This window comes from Coregonus clupeaformis, chromosome 35 (assembly GCF_020615455.1).
Source record: "Coregonus clupeaformis isolate EN_2021a chromosome 35, ASM2061545v1, whole genome shotgun sequence".
Lineage (NCBI taxonomy): Eukaryota > Metazoa > Chordata > Actinopteri > Salmoniformes > Salmonidae > Coregonus > Coregonus clupeaformis.
Genome location: NC_059226.1, coordinates 14,801,961 through 14,814,574, shown reverse-complemented (window position 1 = coordinate 14,814,574; position 12,614 = coordinate 14,801,961). Strand labels below are relative to the sequence as shown.

Genomic DNA, 12,614 nt, shown 5'->3' with positions numbered 1-12,614 from the left:
TGACACTCGTTACCTCCGATTGGGAGTCACACGACACCAAACAACGACCTAGAAATAGACACCCAGAACTCCCAACCTAGAAATAAACGTGACAGACATGCAAACATAAACAATCACCCAAAACCCAACAAAACAACATACACCCTGGCTCAAATACACAAGTCCTGGAGCCAGAGTGTGACACACACGAAGCGAGTGGCGGTTGAGGCTTACGTGTGTGTCTTTGCGCCAGCTAAGGGAGGTATTTTGGGCAGGTAGGCACACAGACAAAAAAGGGCGACAGAAAGCAAGCTAAGAAACGAGCTGAAAGACAGCTATGGTGAGAGATAGCTGAAAAGAAAAGGGGGAGTGAGAGAGGGACACTGATCTTGTGCTGCTATATGGAATCAAACCAACACGTTTCAAGGTTGTTTTTTTAACTACAAAAAAAAACACAGGAAGTAAGACATTTCAAACACTTCCATCCTTCTCTTTCCCCTTGCTTATTTCACAATACACTCACTCTATTTTCTCACCCCCCTCTCTTCTCTCACCATTTCTGTTTCTCTCACACTTCTCTTTCTCTCCTTCCCTCTCCTGCCTTCGCACTCAGTCTTTTTGTGGCGCGCCAGCCTCCTGTTCCCTGGAGCCCTGTCTGACCTCTATTCTGCCAGGCTGTCCTTGTATGAGTCCTGAGTGGCACATTTCAGGGTGAAAGAGGGACGTCCTCGCCCTCACATGGAACTCTACCTGCACACCTGGGGCTATGCCACCCAAACTGGTCTCTGATACCATGTGATAAATAAACCATGTGTAATAATAAAACAGGATTTTATTAGATGAAAGACAAATTGATCAGGTTATCACTAATCAATCCTTCCAGCTAGGCAATATATACGAGCTATAGTGAGCTAGCTCTGCTAACGAATAGCCTCCGCTAGCGTTCTTGTCATCTCAGCTAAATAGGGACATTTGAGAAGACGCCAACAAGATGCCAAAGGGAGTTCACCCTGATCAAGGATATGACTGGACTATTATGAAGGGCTCCAAAGTGCATCTTGACCTGGAACCAAAAAGGGAGTTCCCACTCAGCCAAACTGACATCTACTTTAATAAATCATATCAAATCAAATTTTATGTCACATGCGCCGAATACAACAGGTGTAGGTAGACCTTACAGTGAAATGCTTCCTTACAAGCCTTTAACAACAATGCTTAAAAAACATTTAAGTAAGAAAAAAATAAACGATAAAACAACAATAACGAGACTATATACAGGGGGTATATAGGGGTACCGGTACCCAGTCGAGGTATTTGAGGTAATATGTACATATACGTAGGGGTAGAGTGACTATACATAGATAATAAACAGCGAGTAGCAGCAGCGTAAAAAAAGGGGGTCAATGCAAATAGTCCGGGTAGCCATTTGATTAACTGTTCAGCAGTCTTATGGCTTGGGGTTAGAAGCTGTTAAGGAGCCTTTTGGACCTAGACTTGGCTCTCCGGTACCGCTTGCCGTGCGGTAGCAGAGAGAACAGTCTATGACTAGGGTGGCTGGAGTCTGACAATTTTTAGGACCTTCCTCTGACACCGCCTGGTATAGAGGTCCTGGATGGCAGGAAGCTTGGCCTCAGTGATGTACTGGGCCGTAAACACTACCCTCCGTAGCGCCTTGCGGTCGGAGGCCGAGCAGTTGCCATACCAAGCAGCGATGCAACCAGTCAGGATGCTCTCGAGGGTGCAGCTATAGAACTTTTTGAGGATCTGAGGACCCATGCCAATGCCATGGAAGACAGACTCAATTACCCACCAGCATCACACAGCAGGACTTTTTCCTTCCCTCTTTCTTTCCATCCCTCCCATCAGGCAAAATGATGGGTGTCCTCTCTCGCCAGCCCTCCATCCCTCGCTTTTTGCTCAGTCTCGATTCTAAACACAAGTGTTTTCATGGAGGCATGCTAACTGGGGACGAGCCATTGTCAAAGCATGACGTTTTTTTGTTGTTGTTGTTGAATAAAGCAAAGAGTTTTCTCTCTGAATCTGGCTTTCTCTTTACATTTTCTGTTCTTGTTTTAGTAATTATTGGGTCATGGAGCATACAATTTCAGTTACATGCAGCACATCACCCACAACCCTGGTGATATCAGCACAACACTGACCAAAAGAGCTACTGTTAAAAAGGTCCAGTATGTAGCTTTCCAGGTGACTGCACCAAATTCACATAAAAATATTAGTTATAGACATTTCATTCTCTATGAAAGCAAGTCTGATAAGCAGTAGATCCGTTCTTTGTGCTCCATTTCTATGCTTCCTGTTCTTAAGTTTTGTTTTTGCATATTTTTGGTTTTGGTTTTGTACACCGGCTTGAAACAGCTGAAAATACAATATATTTGGTTATTGAAAATATATTTCACATCAGTTTAGATTGTACAATGACTTTCTACACTATACATTGCTTGTTTTGCCACATAAACCGAAATTAGGCGAACATGATAGAATTTTATCAACCATGTAATGGCGGAGCGAGTTCTACATATTGCGCATTTAAGAGCTTCCTTAGCTGCTCATATTAAAGAGCTGATCACATGGAGTTCTGATCACCTGACCAGACTGTGACAGGGGTGGGGGTTGTATGAGGGGGAGGGGTCAGAGGGGGGAGGGATGGCGAGTGGCAGAGGGCTCTCATATTTCCCATAACCCCCCTGGGCCCTGTTGCCCTGTCTGTCTGCTTGGCGTGACTTTGTGCTTGCACCATTTGACCCCTAGCTGACAGATGGACCTGTTTGGCTGGTTGAGAGGGACATTAGTGTCGGATCTGAGGGTCGCGTCACAGACAGAGGCACAGACAAAAACAATCATGTATACATTTAACCACGTACACACAGACTAAACAACTACAAACGCATAATAAACAAACACAATGGCCGTCGCAGAAATAGAGTTGAAGAATGCACAAACACACTAATACATTGGAGTTAACCTAAAGTCCCATATACTACAGACATTATCCACACCCCCATCTGGGGCATTAGATCAGGGGAGGGAGACTATAGGCCTAGTAGCTCCTCCTGAGAAGGCTTTTGGAAGAGCTATGAATTAGTAAAACACACGTCTCCCAGTGCTACACACCCACCATTTACCCTCTCACCAGATAATGGCCTGGATAGGATAGAGGACGCTGTTTCCCTCTGAAATATTGAAAAGCCCCAACCATTATAGTGCTACAAGGTAAATGGATGGGGCCAGTGGTGAAGTGTGTGAGGGGAAGGGGGGGTTATAGAGTAAAAGAGTGGAAGGGGAAAGTGGGAAAAAAAACAGAGGAAGAAGAGGGATTGTGTGTGTGTGTGTGTGTGTGTGTGTGTGTACAAGTGAGTAAGAGAGGGATTACGGGGACTAGACAGAGAGACAATCAGAGGGATATGTGAGTGTGTGTGTGAGAAAGAGAAAAGAATAGGGCCCGGGGGAGAAAGAGGATCCTGGTACAGTTATTCTCTTCTCTCCCGTACTGTACACTCCTCTCCTCTCACAGACAACATTCGGCTCTTCTCACAGAAAATAACTGATAGTTTTGTCATGCAAGTGGGGAACCAGGGACAGATATGGGATAGATATCAAGACTAACTCACGGACTGAGGAAACTAAAAACAAGGATGAGGCTAAATGTAAAGAACATCTAGCGTTGCACGGTATACCGGAACCTCGGTACTTTCTAGATACTAGAACATAAAAAACGGTTCAGCAGTAGAATTTTTGTTACTTTCGGTACATCTGTCAAATGTGTCTCACGGATCAACTCTGTCTATCAGCACAGGCGATTTCCCCCTTATAGCCTGCACTAGGAGTCTGGACTGCATCATGTTAGCTCTCTACTCATGCTGCACAGAAGTTAACACACTTGAATAATGCGATATATAATGCATGTAGGAATGTTGAAAATGGTAATTACTGTTCTCAAAACAATGTCCATACAGGCTAGAACACTTTACAATGCAAGAAGATAACGGTCGCTTCCAGCTTTGTACGCTAACTTTTTTTCTAGCTTATAGCAGAAGGTATCATCGATTCCCTACCCTGGTACTTTGTTTGTGATAATATGCAAGCATTCCAGGTGAAGCTGGTTGAGAGAATGCCAAGAGTGTGCAAAGCTGTCATCAAGGCAAAGGGTGGCTATTTGAAGAATCTCAAATATAAAATGTATTTTGATTTGTTAACACTATCTTGGTTACTACATGATTCCATATGTGTTCTTTCATAGTTTTGATGTCTTCACTATTATTCTACAATGTCAAAAATAGTAAAAATAAAATAAAGAAAAACCCTTGAATGAGTAGGTGTTCTAAAACTTTTGACCGGTAGTGTAAATACTTCAATATTCACAGAAAGTGACTGATGAAGATTATCTCAAAAGAACAAAACGTATAATATCTCCTAAGACTGTCTACCACAGACCTTATTTTCGGCGTTTATCCAAAAACAGCATTCATTTCCCCATAGGCTTTGTCCAACGAACCATGGTGGAGTTAGTACCTACAGAAAGACGCCATCACTATTTCTCTCTATTGCCTCCACGAACTGACTCCGGGGCGCCCCCCTCTTGCCTCGTGAATGACGTCCTTACTGGTTAATGAGACATTTTGTAAAATAAGCTACTTCTATGTAAATGTTGTTGATCAGTACAATAAAATAGGTCCTAAATGGAAGGGAAAGAGTTTGACATCTGTAGCCCCATGAAATCAGCCAAAACAAGCTCATTAACAAAAAGGCACGCACACATATTTAGTCACCTCTTTTGTGAATAGGCCTAGGCTATATTGATTTATCCAGTTTATCAATAAAGATGTATCTTCAAATAAATTATTACCATTATGTTGTCATGTAGTTAGATTGGTAAAAACAAATTGAGTGTATGACCGTATAATTGATTCATTAATGCATACATGACTGTCTCTGAAAAATTCAAATGTAATGCTATTTAACTCAAAAGATGCCCAACAACGGAACAGAGCAGTAGCTGAGTTTATCTGTCTGGATCAAGTGCAATTCTGTGACTTTGGTTAGTGTGTCTTCTTTTTTTGCAGTGGTATCGTTTTGGAATTGAGTATCGTGATGGTATTGAGAATCGTGACCTATCGAAGTCAAAATACTATACACATCTCAGCTTAGTGGGCGGTGTAAGATAATGGTTAGTCTTGGACAACGATGGCTGTCAGAATCTATGGTTGAAACGTTCATCAGAGTACCTCATTACTATCCTCATCATGTTAGACCTGGGTGGAGGCAAGCGTGTAGATTGACGTATGTGTGCTTGCTTATATGTGTGATCGTGTGTGAGAGTGAGAGTGAGAGAGTGAGAGACAGAGAGAGGAAAGAAGGCAGCCAGGATGTAGGTCATTCAGTGAGGCAGCCAGGCCAACTCTTTCTCCAGATCCAGCTCTAGACTGTCAGAGCTGTGTGAGTCACAGGCCTGGATTCAACCCAACAAACCCCCCAACCTACAGGCCCCAACAGCAACACACAGGGTGACTCATCCCTCCAAGCTCTGGCCCCTGGCCCCCAGCCTCTGATTGGTGGACCGGAGGACTGTTTACATAACAGAAAAATGACATGCGATAACCCTGAATGGTCCCCACGGCTCGTACTATTGGCAGAGAAGACTTTCATGGAGAGATCCATCCTTTTGTTTTGCTGAGCATTACCCTATATGTAAACAGGGAAAAAGGGTTACAGTATGTAACCAAGGTCATGAGTGTAAACATCCCAGAGGGGTTGGCTGCAATGACTGGTGAACAAACAGTTGGAATGTTTTAATGCACAATTGCCTTTCCCTGCACAGTCCTGCATCTGGAGGTCATTCTGCATCCGCAGATTCACCAGAAAAACCCATGGTGCATCTCTTCCCTTTTTCCTCACCTTGATCCCTTCCAAAGTGAGCAGTCAGTGCCTCAGCAGCATGGGGCTTCTCCCTCCTTTAGTGCTAGCAGCGGGGGAGAGGAGTGGCAGTGAAACAATTGGGACCTGGGCTAAAGCCTGGCAGTGAAACCATTGGGAACGGGGCTAAAGCCTGGCAGTGAAACCATTGGGAACGGGGCTAAAGCCTGGCAGTGAAACCATTGGGACCTGGGCTAAAGTCTGGCAGTGAAACCATTGGGACATGGGCTAAAGTCTAGCAGTGAAACCATTGGGACCGGGGCTAAAGCCTGGCAGTGAAACCATTGGGACCGGGGCTAAAGTCTGGCAGTGAAACCATTGGAACCAGGGCTAAAGCCTGGCACCAGTCCACAGTCCACTGGGGGGAACCAGGGGGTTAACCACCATGTCATCTCTGGGCTTTGTTTCTGACAGCTAAATCTGAAGGGATTGGCGCCCCAGCAGACAATGGCATCGTAATCCCACCAGCCCAGTCCAGCATAGTGTGCAGAGGGAGTACAATGGGTCTGTTACTCTGGTTCATTAGGCCAGGCTGGGTTAGGGCCAGGCTGGGCTGATTCGGGCTGTCGGCCCAGGAGGTTAGAACCTCGTTCTGGGATATTTGTATGTTTTCTTTATGTTTGTTGTGTAACACCTGAGCTGTTATCTGTGGTGTTGTGGTGAGTGGTAGGATATTGGCAGAGGTAATCTGGGTTAATCACCTTGCATTACACAGAATTTGAGTAACCTGGGGACTGGTCCAATTCCAAAGTATAGAGGTTTTTGGGCCATTAGCCTACTTGGTCTCATTCTAGGAACTTTATTTTCGTGAATAAATTAACGTAAATGAATGTAACTGAAATAAAACAAGTCTGTTGACATCCTTTCCTTTTCAAAATGTCATATTTGACCCTGGTCATTGAGCTCAGAGGTCATAAAGTGAAGCTATGGCAGCCTAGCCATTCCAGCTAAGTATAGCAAAGGTAGTGATGCTACGCTAGCTGGCTAGCCTCAGGGGGATAGAAGGAAACCCCAGTGCCTCTCCCAGTTCTGCTGCTGTGACACGCTAGCGTCTCCCTCTTCTCTCTCTCGCGCTCGCTCTCTCCAGGAATGAAGAGATGAAGGGAGAGAAGAGGAGGAGGGGAGGAGAGTGAGGGTATGGCTTGGAGCTATTGAGGCTGGCTGACTCACGAGTGAGTGACCAACAGTGACCATCAACAACATCTTGCGTAACACTAAACTTTTTGAAACCATTCAAGTCTTATTTCTGTTAACATTTTAACCCATTTCTGCGATTCAGTTGTGATTCTGGAATCGCGGACATAAGGTAGCATCTGAGCCGTGGTGCTGGGAGATAACAGCATGGTTTCAACCTGCCCCCAACCTCACTCTGAAGTGTGCGGATCTACTTCCACCCACCCAGCAGTGTACCATGCCATGTGCCTCAGAGGTGGGTTTGAACTTCTCCCACCCAGCCTGCCAGCAGCTTGTCATGCCCCAAAGCAGGGCTACATCTACATCCTTCCTCCCAGCCAGCCGAGAGCATGCCATGTGCCTCAGAGCTAAGCTCAGAGCTGGGCTAGAGGGCATTTCTCTGAGTCTGACTGGAGAAGGAGAAGAAGAGACCCCCACGAGGCTTGGTGAAATGCCAGAGCACTCACATCATATCATGCATGACTGCAGAGCAGAATGTGCGCCATGGGGCAGGGCGCTGACTTGTGTCTTTAACACGCTATCTTCTCTGAGGGGGAACTGTGACTGGCCGCTTGTGTTCTCGATTATGTTCTGGTACATTACGGCTGTCTTGAAAAGCAATGGTCGGTAGCTATGGGGGAAATAGGGAAATGGATTCCCTGCTTGCAACAGACAAGCATGGTAACCCCAAAACGTTGACGGTAGGAATATTCAAACAAGAATCCTAGCGATCGTTGCTAATTGTTTCAGAAAATGTGTCCATACTTTTAAAAAACAAGGGCCTGGAGCAATATGCTGGAAGTCTTTCTAAAACAACAATAACAGCAGTTCCCATTTCCCAAAACAAATCAGGACAGACCTTTAACTACAAAAAACAGTGTTCCCAAAACAAATCAGGACAGACCTTTAACTACAAAAACAGTGTTCCCAAAACAAATCAGGACAGACCTTTAACTACAAAAACAGTGTTCCCAAAACAAATCAGGACAGACCTTTAACTACAAAAACAGTGTTCCCAAAACAAATCAGGACAGACATTTAACTACAAAAACAGTGTTCCCAAAACAAATCAGGACAGACCTTTAACTACAAAAACAGTGTTCCCAAAACAAATCAGGACAGACATTTAACTACAAAAACAGTGTTCCCAAAACAAATCAGGACAGACCTTTAACTACAAAAACAGTGTTCCCAAAACAAATCAGGACAGACATTTAACTACAAAAACAGTGTTCCCAAAACAAATCACTTCAAATGTCTAGGACATACAAGAGCAGATTGAAACCGTTCAGGGACTAAGAGAGAGAGAGGATCAGGCTATATCTGTCCATCTCTAAAAGGCTGGAAACAAACAGAACTGTTGCTAAAAACAGAGACGACTTGTCTTCGTCTCCTCCTCCACAACCAAGCTGAGAGGAAGACATAGGAGCCAAACAGGGAAATTGTTGAATTAGATCAAGATTAGTAATGAGATTAGCCGTATGTGTGTGTCCTGATCCAGAGAAGGTATTTTCAGCGCCTCTCTTAACATACAAGCGTTGCTTTGCTTTCCGCATGTTTCTAGATGGCTCACCCTGAAAGAGAGCAATGGGCTCTAGTGATGAGGGAACAGCTCACTCACGACTAACAGTACTGACCTAGGGCCAGTCTCACAGTGAGTAGTAATGAACAAACAATACAGTCACGGCTGAGGGAACTGACCTAGGACCTGTAGTAATGTTAAAACAGCCCAGTCATGACTGAGGAGATCCGTGATCTCCCAGCGACAGCCACTAACCTACATTCAGCTGCAGCTGCTGGGCCATGTCTGAGAGAGAGAGGCAGCACTGGGGGATTTCTCCAGAGGTAGGGGTGTGTGTGTGTGTGTGTGTGTGTGTGTGTGTGTGACTGAATGGATATGAGCATGTGCTTGTGTCTATTAGCAAATGTTGTGTGTGTGTTTATGTCTGTGTGTGTGTGCCTCTATAAGCAAGCATGCGTGTGAGATTTAAGAACCGCTTCAACATCAACACCCTTTAAATGCCCCAAAGCATCTCCAGCGCAGCTTGACTTTCCTACAAGCACTGTGTCATGTGTATACATTCATGTGCATCACTGTGTGTATCAACTGTAAATAAATCTGCTAACGTCTCCCTCCCAAGGGTACGGCTTTGTTATTTTTCTGTTTAAAGGAGCATGTTGAAACTCCTCTAATGTGAATGAGAGAATTCATTACTAAAGGAGAGAGAGTGTGTGTGTATCTGTGTATGGCTGGAAGGAAGCAGTGTTGGTTGGTTTGTCATAACGAACGAGAACCGACCATTAGACCTACAACCCCCTCACCCCTCCTGGGATAGATGGAAATGATCACATTCCAAACCCGATGGGGGAAGGGGTGGGGGCTACGGAGCCTGACCCCCAAACCAAACGGGACAGCGGCTTTCTGCAGGGCATAAAGGAGAGGAGGACAGGGAGGGAGGTGAAGGAGAGAGAGATGAAAGTACTTTTGTATACTTTTTAGTGGCCCACATGGGGGGACATTTAGGGAAAATGGTGCGGCACAGCTTAAAGAAAACAGTTGCTTTCAAACTAGGGATTTCATGGTTAATTGAGGTAAGACAGTAATTGTGCTCATAGATTATGCATGTATGAACTACACAGACACATCCAGCCCAAACCGGGACGGTATGAAAATACTTTCTTAGTCACCAAAGTACCGGAGCATTACTTTAAGGTGACACAGTATCCACAACTTTAACCAAAGGTGATGTGTCTGTGTGTCTGCTAGTATACGGTAAGTACTGTGTGTGTGTGCGAGAGAGTTTATAAGTAAAATAAACAGGTGTATGTGTAGATGTGCTTCATCATAATAGCAGAAACAGTGTTATTATTATTCTGCCTTTGGAAGGTGACGCCAGCCATTATTACATTTGTCTCGAGTTGTTTCTCTGTCGCCTTAATCCAAACGAACGCTCACCTTCTCTTCTCTCCCCTGAGTCCTCGCTCCAATGAGCGCCTAACTGAAGCTGCGCTTTCATCTCCGCTGGTGACTAATGGCATTCTCCATGTTCATGCGCTTGCAGATCTGACAAATGCACACGCCCTTCTGGCAATGACATTAAATATAGCATGGGTTTTGGCGGAGAGCAAGGGAGCGATCGAAAGAGAGAAAAAGAGGGAGGGGTGCTATGATAGGATGGATGGAATAAACACATTTCACTTCTTTCATAGATCTATGGATTCTCCCAATGGCCGTGTTCTTCCCCTTAACGGAATATACATATATCTATACTTGATCAGGACAAGTAACACCACCCCAGTGAGCTAAATTGGTTGAAAGACGTTTTTATAACGTCTTGTGGTTATAGCGACATGGTATACCATGAATAGTTAAGCATACCGACCTATGCCCCCTGGCCAATAACAGTAGGCTACATGTTTACACTAGCTCCTCTTACCTACAAAGGGTCAGGTAGAGAGACATCTCGATACCATTGCCATATAGAATCACCCTAGCAGACAGATGAGTCAATACACCAACAGGAACAGGAGAAGGACACTCCAACATATCAGTGTATTCTCTTTCCTCTGACTGCGGTCTGATACTCCAACCAGTGGTGTACAGGCTACTGTTCGTGAAGACACTTTAGTATGTGCATGGGATGGCTGCGTGAACTGAACCCACGATCGTGCTCTTACCAACTGAGCCACACAGTCTCCTGTTCATGACCGCGTCGGTTCAGACAGTGGTGTTCAAACGACTCCCCGGGTCGAGCGGTCGTTGTGGTAACTCGATGGAGGTTGTCGGCTCATTAGGCTTATGTGCTAATTTGAAGCACCCTATGGAGCTCATCTGCATAATTAATTAACTGACAGGTGAGAGGGTGCTTTCATGGGATCGGGTTGGCACAGAGTGTGTGCTTGTGTGTGTGTGTTTGGGATTGAGTGTGTGTGGGTACGTGTGTTTGGGATTGAGTGTGTGTGGGTACGTGTGTTAGTGAGTTTGGAATGGAGTTTGGTGTGTGTAAGTGTGCTTGTGTGTTTGTGTGGGTGGATAAGCAGCGGTGTTGTAGTACTCGAGTAAAAATGGTTGGACCGCAGCTTTTAGCACTACCAAGGGACTTGTGACTCAAGTATAAAGGACTCGGACTTGGACTCGAACACTAGGGACTTGGGACTCGACCTCTACGTTTTGTGACTTGACTACATTACTGATAAGCAGCGGCTACAGGCTGAATCCTCTGACCTTTGACCCTCTCTGGGACTTCTGCTGAAAATTAGCTCCATGATGGGCAGCCACCCTTCCTTTCCACCCCCCTTTGCCCCCATATATCCCCCTTCTCTCACTCCTGATGCCCACTGTCACTGAGCAGACACCACCCCCACCACCCACCTGCCAGTGCAGGTTTCGCCCGCAGGCTCTCCTCCCTCCCTTATTTTTACAGCCCGCATTTTACAAGCGCGCTTCAGTTTCTCTTTCTTGCCCTCTTTTCCTTGGTGTTTTAACGGCGTGTAACAGAAGAGAAGACGGCTCCCATCCCCCCCAGCCGTCTGGTCTGCTCTTAGTGCTGCTCAAACTACGCAAGTTATGCCTGTGTGTAATTCAAGCCTCATGTCCAAATCACATTAGTTAGCACTTAGCGTTAGCAGCACATGTATATTACTTAGTGGTGGTGTTGAGGGAAGCCACACCGCAGCCAGGGGAATTCCATGGGAGGGAAGGAATATCATATAGATTGATAGCTGGCTAAGTTTACGGTCTTGGCTGCACCTAAATTTAGTGTAACCTATGCATTTGTCATTGGCTATACTTTTTGCTATAGACTAGCTATAGCCTACATTTTTTGGAGAATTAATTTCTTATAAGACTAATGCATCACCCTTATTTGCCTTCACTTCATTAATTCTATCCAATCGCTCACACCATATCATTCCTTCCTAGCTCAGTGGGATCCACACAGAAGTGAGAAAGATACAATGGAAGTCAGTGGTTTAGGGGTATGAGAGCAGCCCAAGCCCACAGGCTGAGAGTGGCTTAGGCAGTTTTATCCTTAGCCCAGAAACTGTCAGTGTGCTTGGGCACAGCGCCCTTCAAATCCGCCTTAGCACAGCACAAATAGACCTCCATCTAGCTACAGCTCCCTTCCCTTCCCTTAGCTCTCCCACTTCTGAGAAAAGTCCCGATCAAGAAAAGGAGACAGAGGACAGAGAGGAGTGGATTATTGAGAGGAAAAACAAACCCTCAGACCAAAACAGACAGACACTTCAGGACTTAGCTCGTTGCAACCCAAACACTAACTTGGAGTGGACCAATCCTAACAGCAGGGTTAATACACATTTTGACAGATGGAATTTCATGACTTCTCCATTACTTTTAACCAAATTTCCATGACCAACAATTGTACGTATAAAAAAGTAAGCGTAATGTGGTATCAACACTGGGAGGCTGCTCTCTGATCCCATGTACCATCTCCTGTCATTGAGCAATGCACTTCACCTCCCACAAAGTAGAATACCTGTTAGGCAACTGTCTAAAACACATGTGGTCAACCCTC

The 12,614-nt window shown here is 45.1% G+C and overlaps 1 protein-coding gene across 2 annotated transcripts in view; it reads right to left on the bottom strand.

Annotated features, from left to right (window-relative positions):
* The window catches only part of LOC121550468 (retinoic acid receptor alpha-like), a 196,554-nt gene that overhangs the window by 28,558 nt on the left and 155,382 nt on the right, over positions 1–12,614 (bottom strand). The gene's annotated exons all lie outside the window — the stretch shown is intronic.